Here is a 22,344-nt window from a genome sequence, read left to right as displayed (position 1 = left end):
ATTTATTTATTTATTTATTTATTTATTTATTTATTTATTATGTACATGAGCACACATATATGACCTGGCATGGGTCAGATACAGAGGTCAGACTCACAGAAGATTTGTATAATTGACACAAGTATAGTAATGTCAGAAAAATTAACCCATTTTAGAAAGCCCTAAATGAATCATTTGTTTTATTATCAATTTTTATGCTTTCTTTACTTTTATGGAGATTTATGGTAACTGTAAATTTCTGTGGATGTATCAATTTTGATTAAGATCAATCTCTGATGCTTTATATTTATAAAGACCATCTGTACTTTTATATCATTCACTTTAAATTATAAACCACATCTCAGTGGAATACCACATGATAATGGCTCATCTGTGATCCTTCCAAATTCTACGTATCTTAGAATAGGACTTTATTTGAAAATAACATAATTACTGATATACTTTGCACTGAAGAATAGGACAGACACCTAATCCAGTGAGACTAATGGAGAAATCAAGAAGAGGGTGCATGGACATGAGGATGCTCTACAAAAGTTAAGGCAACATATGAGCCACGGTTTACCAGATAGTGAGCAAGATAATTAAGCTTTCTACCTTGAGCAAAGCTTTATAATCTACAAAAAGGTGACCATAATTCCTGTTTTATTTTAAAATAACAGCTGTGCAATATTTTGTTAGGGCATCCCATGTAAACAAAGTGCTTCTCTCCTATTCACATTTCTTGGCCTTAATTTGCTACAGTCTAAATGAAGTTCTAAATTTGAAAAAAAAATTATAATTGCTTATTGATATTTTTCATATTTATATATAAATACATATTGATTTATATTTTAATTATGTATTTAAATTTGAGACATGATTTTTCTATGCAGCCTTGGCTGACCAAGAACTCACTTTCTAGATCTGACTGTACTCCAAGTGAGATCCACCTACCTGTGCTGTTAAGTGCTGTAATTTAAAAGGGTGCACCACCACATGCAGCCTTGTTGTCTTGGTTAGAGCTTCCTGTTAACAATGCAATTGTGCTTCATTCTCCTTTTGAATACTTCAGATTAAATGTGACACCTCTGGAATAATTAGCATATAATGGAGAAGAAATGATAATATGGAAGACATAATTTTTATATCTAAAGAAAAATTATTCGACATATTTTTGGCTATCAGCCTCTTATACATTTTGTTTGAAGTAGCCCATCCCCTTCCATACAGTCATGTTTACATTTTTAGGAAACAAATGATTTGATCTAACACTGTTACAGCTTTCTCCACATAATATAGTGATCTCTGTTCCACCAGAAAGTGCAAGAAAAAAAGACAAACCAAAGCAAAGTGCACATCTTCAGGACTCCATGTTTATAGTATTACATTGAAATCTAACTCCCTCCCTTGGTTAATTACCCTCATATCCATCTTGTTAGGACCCCTAATTGTTCTTCTGCAACTGCTAACCTTTGGAACCTGCATATTGAAAAAGCTTATAACCTTCACAAAAGAGAGAATAGGAACAGTGCACATAATGGTCCTGTGCCTATATGAGACCCTGAGTACAGGACCTGAAGAATATGAGTAAGTTAACCAAGACCCCTGAGCATAGCTCCGAGATTTGAGTTTGTACAAGAAAAAGGAGGGAATGAGGGACCCTAAGGGCCTTTTCCAGTCCCACACCCTCCTTATAGCGTCCCCTTTCGACCTTGGGTCAAGGCTAAGCCAAGTTCCATTCTCCACCAACAGAAACACTCTTGAGTAAAACATTCTCAGAATGTACTGACTAATAGTCACCTGACTCTCTAGAAAGTCCCAGGTAGAGTTCAAATGGGTGCCATGCTTGCTAGCTAATAGATTTAAAGGTCAATATGCTTAGCCAATAAGTTTGACCTGTAACCTTGCTGATGTAACTTGTGCTCCTAAAAAGTATAAAAACTGCTTGTAATAGCCATTCGGAGTCACCTTCTCGTCACTTGCGTTGAGTGATTGATTGAGGGTTGACCTTTTGCTTTTGCATCAAAAAAAAAAAGAAATATAACTAATCCTTTTGATATCAAAGATCACTCGATACTAGTTTCATTAATTTTGGAGAAATTTAATGTTTGCATATTTAAATGAGTGGAATACCCAGGAGTCTCTGGGTATTTCTTGTATTACTGTATAAAGAATATATTTCCTCTGTGGATGTATTGATACAAGCACTCATTAAACTTTCCACTTTCTCAAACATGGAGTAATAGTTCACTTAAAATTGCTTATTCTAAAGACAGATGAAATCTTTCCACATAACAATTTATTTCTTGATAATGTTGTCAAATATTTTATATCCAAGTACTTTTGCATTTTTTCTACAGTATTTGAATCTAGAATCATTCCTGTGACAATACTTTGTTTTTGTAAAGGCTATGTATTTTCAAGAGAAAGAAGGAAAGAAAGAAAGAGGGAGAGAGGGAGAGAGAGAGGAGAGGAAGAAAGGAAAGAAGAAGGAAGGAAAGAAGGAAAGAAAAAAGGAAGGATGGAAGGAAGGAAGTAAAGAAAGAAGGAAGGAAGGATGGATAGGGGAATGGACAGAGAAATTATTATGATACCTAATTTTGAAAGATAACCACAAAAGATCATTCATCCCTATTGTATCAATTATGAAGTTTGGAAAACTTAGCAGTTAATGATCTTCACATTTTGAGGATGCTGTGTTTTTTTTTTTCATTTTGGTATCACTTTATTACTTCTATGCACTAGTCGCCAAAACCTGAGAAACAAATATACCTTGAAACATTTCCTTCATTTTCTTGATTTTAAGCTACTAGACCTAAGAATAAAATTTTTAAAAATCTGGTATTTTTGTTGTTTTATAGTATATTAAATTAAATAGCAAAATTTAAAATTTATATATTTATATTTTAACACAGTGACATAGAACAACTTTAGAGAACATGATTACAGATACTGAACTCCAAATTCTTCATTTGAAATAGAGTGACATACATTCTGAACTCAGTTTCTTTCTAACTGCTACATTTATCCCTTCATAATAAGCAATGCTAGTATCCTAAAAGGAAGAAACATGGGATTATGATATGGCACAATAGGTTATACCATCAAATTGTGCCATCTTAATTTCATCACTCTAACCCACATAATAAAAGGATAGAACTAATCCTACAACTTGCCCTCTAGCTCCACATGTAGGTTATGGCATGTGAATGCACAACACAAACTTGTCCACACATGAATACAGAAAAGTAATAATATTTTTTGAAGGGAAATGATATACATACAACAGTAAGAATCACATCAATTAGAATTAGAAGTTGGAGAACTTTTAGATATATTTATTTAGCTTTGACTATATATTTAAAAATATACTGGAAGCTCTATATCTATATCATCTTCTATCTATCTATCTATCTATCTATCTATCTATCATCTATCTAATCATCTGTCTATTCATTTTAGAAACAAACTTGCCTTCAGAGGTTTTTTTAATGACCTTCACCAAAAAATGAGCTGAAAATTGTACCTAAAACACTTGCAGGTGAAAACTATTTAATTTTATTGCTTCAGTAACTTAAAAAATTGAGAAAGGAATTTCACCAAATTTCCACTGAAATTACTCATTTAGGAATGAAGGGAAAAATGATGATGAATTTCAGGCCAGTGTAGCTGTGAAAGCTGTAAATGGCTGCAAAAAATTTAGCAAGAATTTTCTCCTCCATCCTGGATTAGGCTGTTGCCTGAAACCATGATGAACAAAATCAATTCTTATTAAATCAAAATGATAAATCTAATTGTATTTGCCAATCACATATCACTACTTAGCTGTCCCCAAGTGGTATAGATCCTTTGAACATAACTAACTTTGTTCTCCTTTTAGTTGTTTTGTTTTCTGTTTTTGTTTTAAGACATGTAACTTTTAGGAAGCTTTTTCATAAGTAAAATTAAACATATTAAATGGAGCAGATGTGATCTTTTCATATTAATACAGTAATCAAGGTCTACCAATTTACACTGACTCAATCTTTATAGTACATAGAGGTTTTTGTTAATGAATAACTGGAAATTTAAACTTTAAACTTTTTGGTATTTTGAAGTAGAAACTGTCCCCATTGGCTTACCTATGTAAACATTTGTTCTACATTTGGTCAGGATATTTGAGGGAAAGAATAGAACTTTTAGAAGTTGTAGCCTTACTGGAAAAAGGAAGTAATTAGGGGTAGGTTTTCAGGTTCTGTATTCCCACATTTTCTATTTGCTCTTTCTATTTCCTGTGTATAGATTAAATGTCTACCAGCCAGCCTTTAGCTCCTGCCTGTATACCATGACTTTTTTACTACTAAGAACTCTAACCCCCTAGAACTATATATACCTCTTATTTTCTTAAGTTTGCTGTTGTTGTTGTTGTTGCTGTTCTTGTTGTATTTAATTACAGTGAGAAAGTGAAACTAATACAAATGAAGTATGTGCTTATCCTTTGACCTTGTGATTATGTGGGTATCTTTCATATTCCTCTCATTTAATAGCAGCACATTGAGCATGACTCTCTATAAACTTCGATCATGCTCCTCATGCTTACAAAAGATGCTGAAAATTCTTCTATGAGTGCTAACATTCTGGTAAACATTTTGTAACCCATTCTGAAATTTTTCTCTTTCAAAAAAAAAAAACACTCAGGCAGGAAAGATATAAAAGGCAACGATGTGTGCCATTGTGCCTCATCATACATTAAAAAAAAAGAAGTCATGCCTACACATTGTTCTCTGAGCAAACAACCTGTGAAACATGCAATCTAACCAAAAGAGTATATATATATATATATATATATATATGGCCTGAAGTCTCTTGAGGGTTAGGTGAATCTTCTCTGACATAGTCCAGGTCCCAAGGGTCCAGGTTAATTGAGACAGCTGGTCCTCTAGCAGAGTCATCCTCTTCCTCAGCTTCTTTTAGCTTTTCCCTAATTCAACCACAGGAGTCAGCAGCTTCTGTCCATTGGTTGGGTATAAATATCTGCATCTGACTCTTTCAGCTGCTTGTTGGGTCTTTCAGAGGGCGGTCATGATAGGCCCCCTTTTGTGAACACTCCATAGCTTCAGTAATAGTCTAAGGCCTTGGGACTTCCCCTTGAGCTGGATCCCACTTTGGGCCTATCTCTGGTCAGGCTCCTCTCCATTTCCATCCTTGCAGTTCTTTCAGACAGGAACAATTCTGAGTCAGAGTTTTGACTCTGAGATGGCAATTCCCTCTCTCACTTGAAGCCCTGTCTTTCTGCTGGAGGTGGGCTCTACGAGTTCCCTCTCCCTACTGTAGGATATTTCATTTAAGGTCCTTACCTTTGATTTCTGAAAGTCTCTAACCTCTGGAGGGTCCCTCCACCTCATCTCCCGAGGTTGCCTGTTTCCATTCTTTCTGTTGGCCCTCATTGCTTCAGTCCTTTTCCTCCACCCAAATACCTGATCATGTTTTCCTCTTTCCCTCCCTCTCCCTTTTCCCACCAAAGATCCTCCCTCCTGCTCCCTTCCTGTGATTGCTTTCTTCTTCTCAACTAGGACTGAGGAATCCTCTGGGTCCTCTGGTTTGTTAACCTTTTTGAGTTCTGTGGATTGCATCCTGGATATTCTTTACATTTTTGGCTCGTATCCACTTAATAGTGAGTACATAAAATGCATGTCTTTTTGAGTCTGAGTTACCTCACTCAGGATGATATATTTTTATTTTCTTCACTTTTTCACTATGTCCACCTTGTTGATCTGTGTTTTGTTTGAGAAACCCTACATTATGTTTCTCTGGACACACTCATTCACATCATACATCTGTATGTGTGTGTGTGTGTGTGTGTGTGTATTTGTATGTATATATGTATATATTTGTGTGTGTATGTATACATATATATGTGTATAAATATGATTAAACTACATACTTATTGCACACATTTAAATTTTACATAAATATCAGTAGATAGGTAACTCATAGCTACTACCATTGATATTCAAAGAGCCCAATGAACATGTAATTTTGTATATCTCCTGTAGATGATTTCCAGAAAGACCAAGTGAAACAGATAGAACCATATCAGATGAGGCCCTCTTGAATAAATCAGCTCCTACCTGACCTGGCAATTCAGTTTAGATTCATTACTGATCTCACCCAAGAAACTAGCGTAGAGACACAAGTGTGGAGCCTCCTTACCTTGTAAAGACACAAAATGGGAGGGAGCTTGGGAGGCATTGTTTTGAAATAAAAGGTAAAACCATACACAATAATATTTTTCATTGAAAATACATTCACAAAAGATTTGTTTCCCATTTACATGGTACACAATTATCTCTATGTAAAATAGATTAATCAAGTTATTAAATGAGATATGAGAAAAGAGAGCAAATGAATTTCAGATTTACTGAAGCTTTCAAACATATCTGCCCATATAAATAAAATAACTTTAGAATTAATTTGTCCTATTTCATCATCATGTCTGTAGAGGAATTTTAATCCAGCAACAAGATTACTTTGGGAAAGGATCACATACAAATACCTTCTGGATATGTGTGATATGGCTGGAATACAGACAAACCTGTAGTATACACCTTTATTCCTAAACAATGACCTAGAATTAAGGCACAATGAGGTGACTCAAAGAAAGATTTGATAGAATGAGTTAGAAAAAAGATGCCCTCAAATCTCAGGAGAATAGACAGGAAAGAAAGATTATTTAAGAACAGGGGAGGAAGAAAATTCTTTACTGTTCAGATAATGCAGTGCGGTTTAGTTGAAATCAGATTAGAATAATTATGTGCAGATTAGTTCAATGCAGTTGAGTTGAGTTGAGTTGAGTTTAATTAGGTTCAGTTGATCTCCTGCAGTTCCTTTCAGTTCATGCAGTCAGTAGAGTTCAGTTCTTGGAGTTCAGAGTCAGTTTTTACAAGTAGAGCACTCCAGTGGGAAGCTGAGAAACCAGTCAATCAGCTTGGAAAGGAACTTTGAGTCAGAACACCTGGGTTGAACCAACCAGGCAGAATTCAGAAAGAACTAGAAAGGGAGAGTTTATTTATCATGAAAGCATCAATATGACAATTTTATCTGGCTACAAAAAGTTACACTTCGACTGTTGAATATCCTCACTTTATAAGTGATTTACTTTTGATAAGTCTGCAACAGAAGTCTATGCTTTCCAATGATGTCTTTTAAATTATTATATTTAACTTTTCCTGATTTTTATGTGACTGTGTTGAACATTTTGCAAATATTATCCATAAAATACTTAAAACCTGAATATCTGTATATAGATTCTCAGCTGTTTTTTCCATCACTATAACTGCTAGCATGCAGTCATAATCCCTGCCATAATGACAATGGAATAAATTTTTGAAGCTTTAAACAAGACCCCAAAGATGGTTTTTAAACAGAAAGAGTTTCAGTGGTTTTGGCATTTCTTCATAACAATAGTGTTATGCTCCTAGTATGCAGTGACTAAGACACATTGGTTTGTTTTTTGGTTTTGTTAAAACTTCATTTTCTATTAACAGAAACAGAAATGCCCATTTATTTGTAATCATTTTAAATAACGTAAGGAAGAGAACAGTTTCTTTACATCTTTACTTATAATTTTCTTCTATAAATTATTTATTTCTACCTTAATAATTCACTATATGTATTAGCTAAAAATCATACTATAAAAATGAGAAACTTGTTGGAGAGTCTTAGTCATAGAAAGCACAACAGACGATACAAAGCTAGAGAATAATATAAACTAGAGTCAGAAAGAATTTCTTTTCAATAACGTTGATGGCTGCCTAATTCAGGACTGTGCTTAAGTATAAAACTTTGAGAATCACATGGCAAAGAAAGATGATCAAGGTTCAGCAAGTGCTTGTGTTGAGATGTAACTAGGTAGGCACAATGATACCCTATACATGCAAGGTGTTGTGTTCAGTCCCCTGCACCTGGTAAAATGAGGTGGATGAGTCATGTATGCTTATAATCCCAGCCACCCTCAAAATGTTAAATATAGCTAGCTCATTAATGCAGAAGTTAAGGCGGGAATGGAAGGACAATTTATATTGGTTTTAAGCAAATGAAGTATAGAGAGTATACATTTAATAAACTTCTATGTCTCTTGTGAGTATGAAGAAATCAGGTAGCCTTGCTTGCCTCATTTTGTTGAATATGAACATAACAAATCCTGAAAATATTTGCGTTGTTATACAATTATGTGTCTGTAGTTACTTCTTGTATAATGAGAATTTTCCACCTACTCTGGTTTCCTTGCTTGTATGCATAGTTATCAGAAGAAATAAAGTGATGTTACCTTTATCAAATTGACTGGGACAGAAAACTCACCAGAACTACAATTTCTGAGATGCTAGGTTTTAGGAGGAGCCATTTCCACAGGCAAGTAAAAAACGGAAAGAATAAGTTCAGCAAAGTTTAAGATTGAATACAGACAAGCTTACATTAAAATTTTACTCCTTAGCCATTTTGAGTTGAACCACAAATCCAAGAGCTGAAAGCAAGGTCATATGTGTGAATGACAGAGAAGTACTGGAGCAACATGGGGTTAGGATGGAAGGAACGAAATACAATGCATTTTTTACATACCAGGCTGTGAATTCTGAGCTCTTCTATTCCACTGGTACTTATTTATTCATTTCAAAATAAATTAAGACTGGATGTTGATATTGTGTTTCCCCTCAATACACTTACTTTCTCAGTGTTTGTTTTTAATTCAAATGACTACATTTGGTAAAGTGTCATGACAAGTGAGAATTTTAAAGTATTTTAGTCATAGTTGAGATGTCTTTTATGAAGGTAGATGCCTAGACGATATCTGCCGAATTTTTTATTTTAAAAACTAGGAATCTACATGTAACTTTATAAACACTTCAAATTTGTCACTGACAATATTCCATGAAATATTCTGAGAAAAACTTGACATTTTACATAAAAGCATAATGTGTGAAATCAGACTATTTTAAACCTGAATTTCACTGAGGATTAAACACGTATCTTCAAGTTTCCTAGGTTTTCAGCAATGAAAATGGATTTAAAAATGCTTCATAGTATACAATAAAATGAGGATATTCATATAGTATGCATGGTAGAGACTGTATTATTTTGTAGAGAGCTATGAACATAGGCTAACTTTTTAACAACAAAAAGAGAAACAACATGTATTGGATAAAAACAACTTCTGACAATTCTTTTATAGATTATGTGACCTCTCTATTCACAGACAACTGATTTTTTTAAACAAAAATTTCATGCACCTGAAATTTATGATCCAATTACATCTAATATTTGATAATTCAATCATACAGAATTGAATAATTTTAATTGGCTTTCAAAATGCTTTTTAATTGCCTATCAGCCTTATAAAACACATAATGATAATGTAATATATCTCAAAACTCTCAGTCATTGCATACGAGATCTCCCTTCTTGTCACAAATATTTAGTTGTTAACACGAAACAATGATATTGTAACATGACATCCCCAAGAAAAAATGGAAAACTTTCATTTCATAGAAACTTATTTTTCCTGTTGAATTTCCCAGTACTTACATTAATTAAATACCAACAACCAAGAAAAAAAGATTGTTCTGAGATACACAGTAGGATAGTTGATTAACAATAATGTCATTTCCATAAAATTATTGTGAACAATTAAATATATGTGGAAGCTGCTCTCTACATGGAAATGGGAATCGATATGTTTATTTATGAGAAAGTAGATTTTTGTTTAATCATAAGCCTATAAAATTAACTTTAATCTGTATTTTGATTGCCAAATTTTAACACTAAGAAGAACTGTGATATTGTTCCATATTTTACTAAATATTTACTTGTTTGTAAGCATATGACTCTAAAAGTAAAAAATTATTTGATGATACTAGAGAAATAACTTGGTGGAAAAGAGCATTTAGTACTCTTCCAAGAGAACCTGAGTTTCATATCCAGAACCCACATGAAAGCTTACAGTCCTCTATAATTCCAGTGCAAGTGCACTTGAATACTTCTGGCTTCTAAAATACTCAGTACATAGATATCAATGCAGACAAACATGAAAATAAAAATAATTTTTAAAAAAAAGAAAAGAAAAAGAAACGGAGTAAGTTGACATGTCCACCATGATTATCATAGTAATTTAGAAATCCTTACATGGACCTCAAATACTTTTCTAACAAGCAGCTCAATGAGTAAAAAAAAAAAAATTCCATTATTGCTATGCATGTTTTCATAAATACATTAAAATTCATTCCTCATATTATAAAAACTCATATAGAAATGAATTATTAAGATCATGATTTCTTAAATTTCTACTTAAGTGCCTACAAAATGTGCACATCTGTTTAAAATAATGAGTAACATATTCCATAATTTATATGTACTTAAAATTAGCATACAATTAAAAGGTCATTTGTATTTATATTGCTCATATTTTTCTAATACTATATGTAGTAGTTTGTATGTTTCTCTATACTTGTTACCTATATTATATTTATCATGAATAAATAAGAACCAATAGGCATGTATTTTGACTTGGCAAATTTTAAAATGAGAAATCTGCTCATGTTTTACAAGAGAATTAGAGGCGTTTTAAATATAAGCTGTATAGCTGTTTACCTTCTACTTGACAAACTAGAGATGGAAATCATTGCATTATTATGTGACCTGCCTGTGTATGCCAGTATTAACCTTTGAGCAAATGATGTTAATTTTTGTGCTTTAGGAGAGAATTTTCTCATCACCAATCTGAGTGCTTTGAACTAATTAGTCTTTGTTTATTGCAAATTTTTGCTGTAGGAATACTGGTTTCACATAAGATGCGTCAATTTGGGGGGAAAAAATCTGGTAACTGATTAGATCAGTCTAATGAGAAACTAGTAACATCAGTAATGTGATGTTTTCACAGTTGTGACATTGCTGGCACAAGCTGTTTCTGGCTTTTAACAGCACTGCTTGATTTCAAGTTCCTATAAAGACAACAATATTACATCTGATTGCAAAAGATACACCGAGTCTAAACACTGAAAGCTGGTGAACAAATATAGCCGGGGCATATGAAAAAGTGCAAATGGAAATATCAAGCAAAACTAACAAACAAAATTGCTTATGACTAGCAATCAAGAGTAACAGTTTCCAGTGCGCATCCAAACATTATGAACATTAGTTAGCATTTTGGCAACAACTTAATGTCATGAATTTTAAAGTGGGGAAACATCTCTAAAAGGGGCATTGTATGACAACTCAGACTATCATTAGACAATATCAAATTTCCAATAATTCCAAAAATTTTGTGGTCACAGGTTGTGATTGTATATTTTCTCTTCTTGTATATTAGGTTGGTTATATACATGTCTCTCTCTTGGAAGCTGAGGAGTGGTATGTACAGAAGCTATGAGCACTGATAAATTTTGATCTCTTTATGGTTTTAGGAACCTAGTGATGGAGATAAGTTTCTCGGGAGAAGAGGATGTTACTCAGAACATTTTTGGAGCTCATCTTGCTTGTCACTCTCCTAACCTGTGAATTATTAAGTTTTTATTACATGAAATGTACTGCTCTTCAGAAACCAACTTATTTTTCACTGATCTATTGTTTGATTTACTTTTGTCTTAAAACAATGTGACCATTTACACTTACATTTCCTGACAATATGATTTTGTTGTTATTGATGGAAAATAATGTAAATTTTCAAGGTGATTGTATAGTTTTGCTTTTTGCAACATTTTAAACTATTTATTGTAAAATACCCACTATTAATAGTTTTACTAAGGAAATATAAAGGAAAATAGTAGACGCTAACACAAATGTAATATTTTAAGGATAACAATCTTCTCAAATTAGGAATATTGAATAATTTGTTGAAATTAATGAAAAAAATTGTGTCAGTTGTGTTGGTTCAGTACTTGCTACCAGGCCTGACAGCGTAAGTTTGACTATTGGATGCCACATAGCAAAAGGACAGAACTGACCACCAGGAGTTAGTTTCAGAATTCTACATAGTATGTTATTACATAGTAATTTTAATAATAATACATGTTTAAAATGAGAGAAGATTTAATATCTGTGTCAAATATAATAAGCATATCAGCTTATTCAAGGTAACATGTCTAATTATTCTAAAGCATATTCTAAAGCAGAAATGAACATAAAATTAATTACAATGAACTTAAGGAACCACATTTAAACCCATTTGGCATTTTATCTTTTCAATATAGAAATCGTTTTCTAAGGAAATAGAAAAGTAAAAAAAAAAATTAAAATGTCCTTTTCTTGCTATAAACTTTGGATACCCTAATATGATGACTATAACTAAAAGATAAAGCATACACCATTTCAAGGAAACATTCAAATTTTTGTATAAACAGATTTTTATCTACACTACACCCAATAGAGGACTAAGAAATAAAGAAACTTGGTATGAAAAAAATAACAATTCAATTAAAAAACAAAATGCAGTTCTATACAGAGAATTTTTAATAAGGGAAACTAAAATATCTGAGAAAATATAAAGAAATGTTCAACATCTTTAGCCATCAGAAAAAAATAAAAATAAAAACTACTTTGAGATTCTGTCCTTTCCCCTGTTAGAATTTCTAAAATCAGTAACTCAAGTGACAGCTCATGCTGAAGAGGATGTGGAATAATAACAATATTCACTCATTACTGGCGTGAATGAACTTGAACTGTTACTTTGAAAATCAGTTTGGTGGTACTTCAAAAAGCTGAGAATTGAACTACCTCAAGATCCACCTGTACCTCCCCTTGGGAAAATTCTCAAAGGATGCTTCATCCTACCATAAGGACAGTTGTTCAAACATATTCTCTGCAACTTTATTCATAATAACTGGAACATGGAAACAACCTATGTGTCACATAGCAGCAGAATGGATAAATAACATTTAAATATTTACACAATCACCATGTCAATAACCTGTCACCATGCTAACACAAATCACATTTTAAATGTTTTTTTTTAATTAATCATTTTTTTTGTTTACATTTCAAATGCTGTCCCCCTTCCTAGTTACCCCTCCACAAAGGCCCTCATCACATCCCCTTCTCCCCCTTCCTTTTTGCCTCTATTATGGTGCTCCTCCACCCACTTACCCATTCCTGCCTCACCCCTCTAGCATACCCCTACCGGGGGGCATCAAGCCTCCCTCCCCTCCTATTGATGTCAGATGAGGTTATCTTCTGCTCCATATGTATCTGGAGTCCTAGCTCCCTCCGTGTATACTCTCTGGTTGGTGGTTTAGTCTCTGGGAGCTCTGGGAGGTCCAGTTAGTTGATACTGTTCTTCCTATGGGGTTACAATCCCCATCAGCTCCTTCAGTCCTTCCCCTAGCTCTTCTATTGTGGTCCCTGGGCTCAAATCAATTGTTGGCTTTGAGTATCTGCATCTGTAGATGCAGGGGGTAGGGTTGGTCAGGTTCTATTAGAATTTCTCAGGGAACAGCCATATTAGGCTCCTATCAGCAAGTGTTTCTTGGCATCAGCAATAGTGTGGGAGTTTGGTGTCTACAGATACAGTATGTTTTCAAATTACTACAGTGTCTCATGAATCAAAAACAATTGTTTAACTCATTTTCACACTGTAGGCATGTCCCACCATACTTGTACTTAACATATTAATAATTGCACTGGAAAGGTAAGCTAGTAAATAAGAGTACACACTGCTTTTACAGTGAGACAGAGTTCACATTCTAAGAAATCAGCTTAGTACTGAGTTGTCCTGTTTACAACCACATGTAAAAACAGTTTTATGAGATTCTAATATCTTGAGCTTCAGTGATCATTTGCACTCAATTATATACCCTTCTTAACTGTAACTGCTTGTATTCTCATACTAATTATGTTCCCCTAAAACTTATTTTCACTGTCCACAATAACACTGACCCTGCTGCCAGTTGGTTCTGATTAAGATGCCCACATTCAATGGTTGGTCAGGGCAGACAGAGGCAGGTCTATTAGGAATCGCAGGCAAGAGACCAAGAAAAGAGGAAGGAAAGAGATCCACCATTGGGGAGAGCAGTGGAAAGAAACCACACCTGAGAATGTATGGGACAGAGAACATAGCTGCCATGTAGGAGCCAGGAAAGATCAACCTCAAGAAGGCCCCCAAGTGGGTATAGGACAGCAAAGATGGAATATAGATTTTAGAAAGTAATAACTTGGAACTATTGGAGGTTAAAAATGGAATGACCCAGCCATTGAATTGTTTAAGGCATATAAAAATATAAAGGCTGTGAAGGCTGTGTGCTTGTGTCTTTCATTCAGGAACCCAGAACATTGGGGTGGATAGTAAGGAATATGCCACAACTGCCATCAGCATAAATTTGAGCATTTAATTGGTTACTGCTACACCAATCCCCTGACCTGCCAAACATATTCATCATTAAAATTAAAATAAGATTTTAGCAGATACTCAAATCATGGTATCAACTTGGATAGAGATTAAATGCATAAAATAATATTATGAAAAGATAAATGACAAATGTAATATAGATAGATGATAAATACATAGATGAGAGATAGATACATAGTATATAGAAAGATATATAGATACATAGATAGATACATAGATAGATATATGATAGATGATATAGATGATAGATTATCTGTTTAAGATTTTTAGCTTTACACTGGAAGTTAAAGGATCAATATATTATAGTAAACTTCCCCTGCTAGGGTTGTTTCTTCTCTATCTTTCAGTCCAAATGCTAAATTGTATAAAGAAGAATAAAATAATTGCCTTACTAGATAGACTAAAGCAATGTTTTCCATCAAACACAAAACACTGTTGTATATACAATGTGTACAAATGTAGTCATCAGACTGAAATAAAATATAAGACTATAATAAGAGGTAGAATTCAATATTCAAAACAAAATACATGGATTTCCTGTTTCTTTTTTCAGGAAGTCAGTTTTTGTTTTAAATAAAAGGAATGGACTAAGGCTTTCCTTGGGGAGCTTGGCAATCTGTAAGAACTAATGTACATTAAGGTATTCTCCTGTGGACTTATGAAGTGAGTGGCGTTAATGGTACATGTGTCAAACCTTTATTCACACTGGATTAGGTCGCAGCTTCTCTCCATCCTTCATCTTTCGAGAGACCAATCTATGTATCTTCAGAGCATGCTGCCTCAGCTTTGTTCGATGTGCTAGCAATGCTATGGTGAAATAGGGGAGTGATCTGAGAGGTTTAAGATGTGAGATATGTAGTAAAATGTCAAATGACCAACTTGGCCTTTCATAACTTATGATGCATATATCATTAAAGCATGAAAATACACCTTCAATGTTAATTGATACTAGGATACATGCAGGTTATAAATCAAGATTATTTAAGGAAATAATAAATACAGTCAATGTAAAATTTTGTATTTTTATTACTGAGGCTTATTTTAACCACCTATTTTTTTTGAAAAAAAAAAAAGGAAGTTTTCTAGCATTGTAAAAGGCCTAAATGTAAACATGTACAGCTTTTAAAGGGCATACTTTAAAATACATTCCAATGTCTAACTCAGTATTAAATATTCAAGTTAGTTTTAAAAACCAACTCTAATTCAAAATTTAGAATCACAAAACTATTTATATTATCCAAAAATAATTTAATCATGCTCAAAATTCTTGAATGGTCCTCATGTGTAGATTGTTTTTTAGATGAAAAGTTCACTGACAACTCTTTACCCAAAACAATTGAATAATACAATAAGAAGAATATTTGCATATTTGGGGAAAGTTTCTTATTCATATTCTACTACAGTGTTTGAGGGAATTTTTATCTCAGTAAAAGTTTGTAAAATTAAAGTATACCCCAAGATTGAGGAGGGACCTTTTGAGAGGGCAAGCACATATCTCACAGGCAGGAACAGTAATGATGGAGTCAAGGTTGGGTGTGACTGTAGCTCCAGATTTCCCTGGTGCTGTCACAAGAAGTCTCAAGAATTTAAAATGGGGTTAGAGCTAATTTTATTATATGGCAAAAAACTTCAGGTTTCATTCCTGTTGCAAACATGAAGAAACCTGTGAGCACCACACATACACTGTAAAAGTAGTCCTTTCTGGAGGGAACCCTGCTTACAGATACATCCATCAGTACCTTACAGTGTTATTCGTATCAATTCAAATTCATACCAGATCTACAAATGCCATATAATAATTTATAATTCAGTACCAGGAGCAAAGTTACTAAATCACCATTCATGCAGCCCATAAGCTATTCCTCTGAAATTTGTTCAACTATACAACAGTGTTTTGAATCTAAATTTGCTCATCTGTAACATGGAAACAATCCTGCTACCAAGAACTCCTTCAAAAAACATGTTCAACTAAATACCTAACAGGCTTGCCCCTCTTTAGATCCAGCAAAGACATTTAAAGTAGATTTTTTTTTCCTCTACTCCAGCTGTATCAATCATACTCAAAAAACAGACCAATTTACCCAAAAGTTTATCATATAGCTTGCTGTCATTGCAGATTGATGAACCTCTAATTATGCAAATAAGCCCCATTCAGCAGTGCTCAATGATAATCCTTGAAAAAACGTCAAATTAGGCCACAGATACTACCACTATAGACTCTAGTTGGCAAAAGATGTTGTACTGTTTGCTATTGTGTCAACTTGACACAAGCTGGACTTATCACAGAGAAAAAAGCCTCACTTGAGGAAATGCCTCCATAAGATCCAGCTGTAAAGCATTGTCTCAACTAGTGATCAAAGTGGGGAGGACCCAGCCTATTGGAGTTGGTGCCATCCCTGTGCTGGTGGTCCTGGATTCTATAAAAAAGCAAGCTGAGGAAGCTAGGGAAAGCAAGCCAGTAACATCCCTGTGGCCTCTGCATCAGCTCCTGCTTTCTGACCTGCTTGAGTTCCTGTCCGGACTTCCCTTGGTGATGAACAGCAGTGTAAAAATGTAAGCTGAATAAATCCTTTCCTCCCCAACTTGTTTCTTGGTCGTGATGTTTGTGCAGGAATAGAAACCCTGACTAAGATAGATGTCTATAAAGACACAAACTTAACTGCAAATTTATAAGAATTCTAAAAAGTGAGGCACGAAAAGGAATCAAAACAATTCCATTTACAAAAACATGATGAAAAATTGAAAATAACCATTTTGAAGGATTTCAATTTCACTTGAAAATATACTGTATTATTCAGGGTTCTCTAGAGTCACAGAACCTTTGGAATGTCTGTCTATATGGAGAGAATTTATTGTGATGACTTATAGTCTGCAGTACAAATAACCAATAATGGTCAGCTGTGAATGGGAAGTCGAAGAATCTAGTAGTTTCTCACTCCCATGAAGCTAGTTGTTTCAGCTGGTCTTGTGTAGAAGTGTTTTTCAACAGATGTGCTGGCAAGTAAATGCAAGCTGGTGAAGAACCAATCTTCCTTCTTCCAGTGTCCTTATGGTCTCCAGCAGAAGGTGTGGCCCAGATTAAAGGTATGTATCACCACATCTGAATATGGGAATTGCTTTGTTTCAAGCTGACCTTGAACTCAGAGATCTCCTTGCCTCAGTGTTTTGAGATTAAAGGCATGTACTACCTTGCCTGGACCTAAGCTTTTCATGGCCACTATGCCTGAAGATCTACATCCAGGTCTGAAACTTATGTCTTCCAGTCTAACATCTGGATTATAGGTTAGCCCTCCAATTCTAGATTGTAGTTCATTGGATTATAGTTCATTCCATATATAGTTAAGTTAACTCAAATTCATTTTATGAGTTCAGTGTCTCCAACATACAAAATTTCTGTTTATGGATGAGACAGGTTGCTTAGTCTCTAAATATAAAGTGTATGTACACACAGCCACAAAAATAAACACATACATAAAGGGATAGTATTCACAATGCAAAGATAAAAAAATTATAATTTGCCACAGAAGTCATGAATTGTACCACATTATGCTAAGAGAAATGCATCAGATTCAGAAAGACACTGTATAATTTCACCACTTTTAGAATTTAACAAATGTCAGACTCAGAAGCAAAGAAAGGCTCTTACTATGGGTAGAAGGAGAGGAAAACAGGAAGACACTTTTATATTAAAGATAAATACAAACTGGATTTGTAATGTGTGTACTCTGACAAGAGTTAAAAATATTGTACTGTATACTTGAAATTGCTTAGAGTAACTTTAAATTTAAATATTCCTCCTACACACAAAAATGTGTAAATGTGATATTAGTATGTTTTGTTTAGTTTTTCCTTTTATTGAAAACATATTTTTTCTCAAATAATATATCTTAATTACAGTATTTTCTGTATTTACTCCTCCTAATTCTACCTAATTTCTCCTCATATCTGGATATATCCCCTTTCTCTATTTAGAAAACAAACCGGCTCCTAAGGGATAGTAATAAAATAAAATGTAATAAGATAAAACAAAACTAATGTGTTGGAATAGGACAAAAGAAAATGAAGAAAAACAACCCAAGGAAAGGTAAAAGAAATACGTATAGATACAGAGACTTCTCAGTGGCACACACAAGAATCTCATAAAAAATTAAATTGGAAGCATACTGTATCTACAAATGATATGTAGGAAAATTATAGATCTATGTCTATACCTATATGTATTTTTATAATCTCCATTATCTATACCTATATTTATATTCATCTATGTAATCTTTATGCCTATATAGCTACATTTATCTTATATTCAAATATATATTTAAATTAAATTTAAATTACATACATGTAAATATGTATAACTATATACCTTTGAATCATACATATATCTCAATATATATGTACAATTTAAGTTAAATTTAAATGTGTAATATATAATTTAAAATAAAAAACCAACCTATATATCCTTCAACAGATAAATTGATAAAAAAGTACATACACATGGTAGAATATTACTTACCAGTAACAATGGAATAACAGAAATCATGAAGCACATAGGTAAATGAATAGTAAAGGAAAAATATCCTGAGATAATCCTGATCCAGAAAGACAAATATAATACACATTCACTTATATGTGGATATTAGCTGTTAAGTGAGTGATAATCAAGCTACAATCAGCAGGACAACAGAGTTTAGGTATAGAAAGTGACTAGGGTTCCAGCAGACAGATCTCCCTAGGAAATTAAAATTGAATAGATAATCATGAATGGATGGAAAAGGAAAGTAAAGAATAAAGGGATCAAGTCAATATGATATAGAAGAGGAGGAAAATGGATGAGTGAGGGAATATGAGGGAAGATAAATCAAATTAAGGGGTATTTGAAGGGTAATATGGATACCTAATATAGTAGAAATTGCCATATATATATATATATATATATATATATATATATATATATGAATGAAGGTAATCTAAATGAAATCACCAAATAATCCGAAATATAGATTCCCAATGGCCATCTTTTGTCACAAAATAAAGCTTCCAGTACTGAGATGGGGTCACATCTAATTTAATTGTTGGCCATAGAGTTGCTGTCTTACTCAGGGATTGAATCTTGCACAAAACATCATGACCAAGAAGCAAATTGGTGGTCATATCATGTTACTGTCATCTCCAAAACACTGCTGTTTTCTGCTGTAACTGGACTGCACTTTCACAAATAGCCTCTCATAGACTATTTTCATGGGGCTATGCCTTAACCTCTCTACATAACCCTATCAGTCCTTGGCCTTCAACTGCCACTGAGGCTGCACCTTCACCATTGACCTCTCCTGGTCTCACAATGCCAAGCATCAACTGCTACTCCTTCCTGTTTCAACACCAGTACCACCTTGGTGACTCTTATACTTTATCATGTCTGGCTGCCAACACGAGGTACAATCTTGGCTGCCTCTGGAACACAGCTTCTCTGTGCTTTCAGGAAACACTTCCCAGAAGATGTCACCTTAGTGATTCTGATCTTTTCTTAATCACTGCTAATTTCTTAGCTCCAGCTAACCAGCACCAATAGTTGAAGTAATGCAAAGTTTTGGCTTTAGTAGTTCTGGTATCTTGTTAATCACAGCTGATTCTACAGCTCCAGCTAACCAAAACCATAGAATCTTCACAATTAAAACAGAAATGGCCCTGATAAAAGTCTTTAATCTTTCCTCTGAAATTTCACAGGCTTGGTCTCTATCATTTGCAAGGTTCTCAACATTTTCTTCCTAGCTCCTACAGAACATTCCACAGAAGTCTTAACATCCCAATGGGTTTTATAGCTCAAAGTTCCAAAGTCCTTCCACAGTCCTCCCCAAAACATAGTCAGGCTGTCACAGGAATAACCCTCTTCTGGTACCAGTTTTTCTTAGTCAGGTTTTGTATTCCTGCACAAAACATCATGACACACAAAAACAGCCAGTACTGTCATATAGGACACCCTCTCCACAAACAACCCAGATTGTTGCCAAGACTATTGGTTGCTTTCCATGAACATAACATCTATACAATTCATTAACCATGGATAATTTGTGCAAGTATTCACATAAAGCCTTCATCATTATATATTAGTGTCTTTGGATCAGGAAGGTACTCTGAAGGCTAATAAAAGTACTCTGAAGGCTAGTAATGGTACTCTGAAGTCTACTAAAAAATAAAAATAAACACTAACCAAGCCATAGTTCTATCATTTAGCTTGACTTTTATAATTATTTCATAATTTTACCAATGTAACACATGTAACTGAATTCTTTAAAATACTATTTGATTATTAGTTTACATCAATGACAATACATAGTGTAACAGAGACAGTTAAAACTGAGTTCTGATACCCAAGTACCATGAAAAAAGCAGCGTACAGTAGTGCATGTATGTAATTACGACATTGGGGAGAGGATGACAAGAAGTTTCCTGGGCTTGCTATGTAGGCAGTATAGCTAAATAAGTAAGTGAGCTTCAGGTTCAGACCTTGTCTCAAGAACAGCATCGAAAGTGATTAAGGAGTACACAAACATCTGGCATCTTCAGGCACATCTGCATGTACATACATAGGCCAACATTTACACATGCACATGAACAGTATACAGAATACACAACCCACACACTCTCTAATAAGCACATGCAATTAACAAAAAAAATTATGGGAAAGAACCAAAAGAATAGCTGAACAAAATTTGGTATTTCTACAAAGTTTTCATTTATTCCTTAAATATCAATGTGTTGTGAAAATAATTTTACACTTTTAAAATACCCTATTTCTCCCCAAATATTTATTTGACATTTCTTGCTTATCTATTTCCTTAGTAACCAGCACTGTTCTGCTTGTTGTGGTTGCTTTGTTCTTAATTTTACTTATCAAAATTTGATTCTCTTTTGGCTTCTATGAGCAGCCATAGACATCAACACAAAAACCTGGCACATATACACACATAACTAAAATATTTATAATAAGGATGGTATTTAGGTGGTAGAATGTATTGCCCTCCTTTATCAACGAGTAGGAAGTAGAATGAAGTTTTAAAACCAAATTGTTAGACTCCAGAGACCACTTGGTGATTTTATACTGATACAAAATTTGATGTGACTCCAAAATTATAAACTACACTATTTTATTCAGGGAACATTTCAGAGAAAAATAATAAAGAAAGACTTCCTTAGGAAGAATAGCTATAAAAAAATACTAAAGCCCAGACTTTAAATGTGCAATCTAAAATACTGTGGAGACTCAATATGTTCTTTAGGCTTAGTCGTCTTCAAATATTTTTTTCTTAAATTTCTTAAGTACCATTGTGAGAGACCATATCTTTGTGTAAACTATTTATTGTGTGTATGTATATATATATATGTTGCAAGTGTTGAAGTCACTGGAAAAGCCGTGGAAAAAAGGTCTCACCGACCATGAGAAATTGAGCTCAGAGAATGAAATGCCTTTGCCTGTTGAAATGCCTTTGCCTCATCTCTAAGAGACCAGTTTTCCAATCTTTAAAATTTGAATAATAAGTATTTCTGTTACATAAAATTTTAGAGGTATTAAAATTAAAGCTTTATAATAAGGCCAAATTCTAAAAATATGTATTTTATTATTTTATTTTGGTTAGCATACAATCTATAGTTTGTGGTTTCCAATCCCATAGTAAGAACAACAATATCAACCAACCAGAGCCCCTAGAGCTTACAGCGACTAAACCACTAACCAAAGATTACATATTGAGGGACCTATGGCTCCAGGCACATATGTAGCAGAGGATGGCCTTGTCCGGCATCAATGGGAGGAGAGGCCCTTGGTCCTGTGCAGGCTTGATAACTCAGTTTAGGGGAATGACAGGAAGGGGAGGCAGAAGTGAGTGGGTGGGTGAGGAAACACACTCATTGAAACAGAGGGAAGAGGGATGGGATGGGGGTTTCCAGTGTGGGGGCAGGAAAGGAGATAATATTTGAAATGTAAATAAAGAAAATATCCA

The sequence above is a fragment of the Grammomys surdaster genome, unplaced genomic scaffold, assembly GCF_004785775.1.
Source record: "Grammomys surdaster isolate TR1022 unplaced genomic scaffold, NIH_TR_1.0 170, whole genome shotgun sequence".
Classification (NCBI taxonomy): Eukaryota; Metazoa; Chordata; class Mammalia; order Rodentia; family Muridae; genus Grammomys; species Grammomys surdaster.
This window is presented reverse-complemented; position numbering follows the sequence as displayed.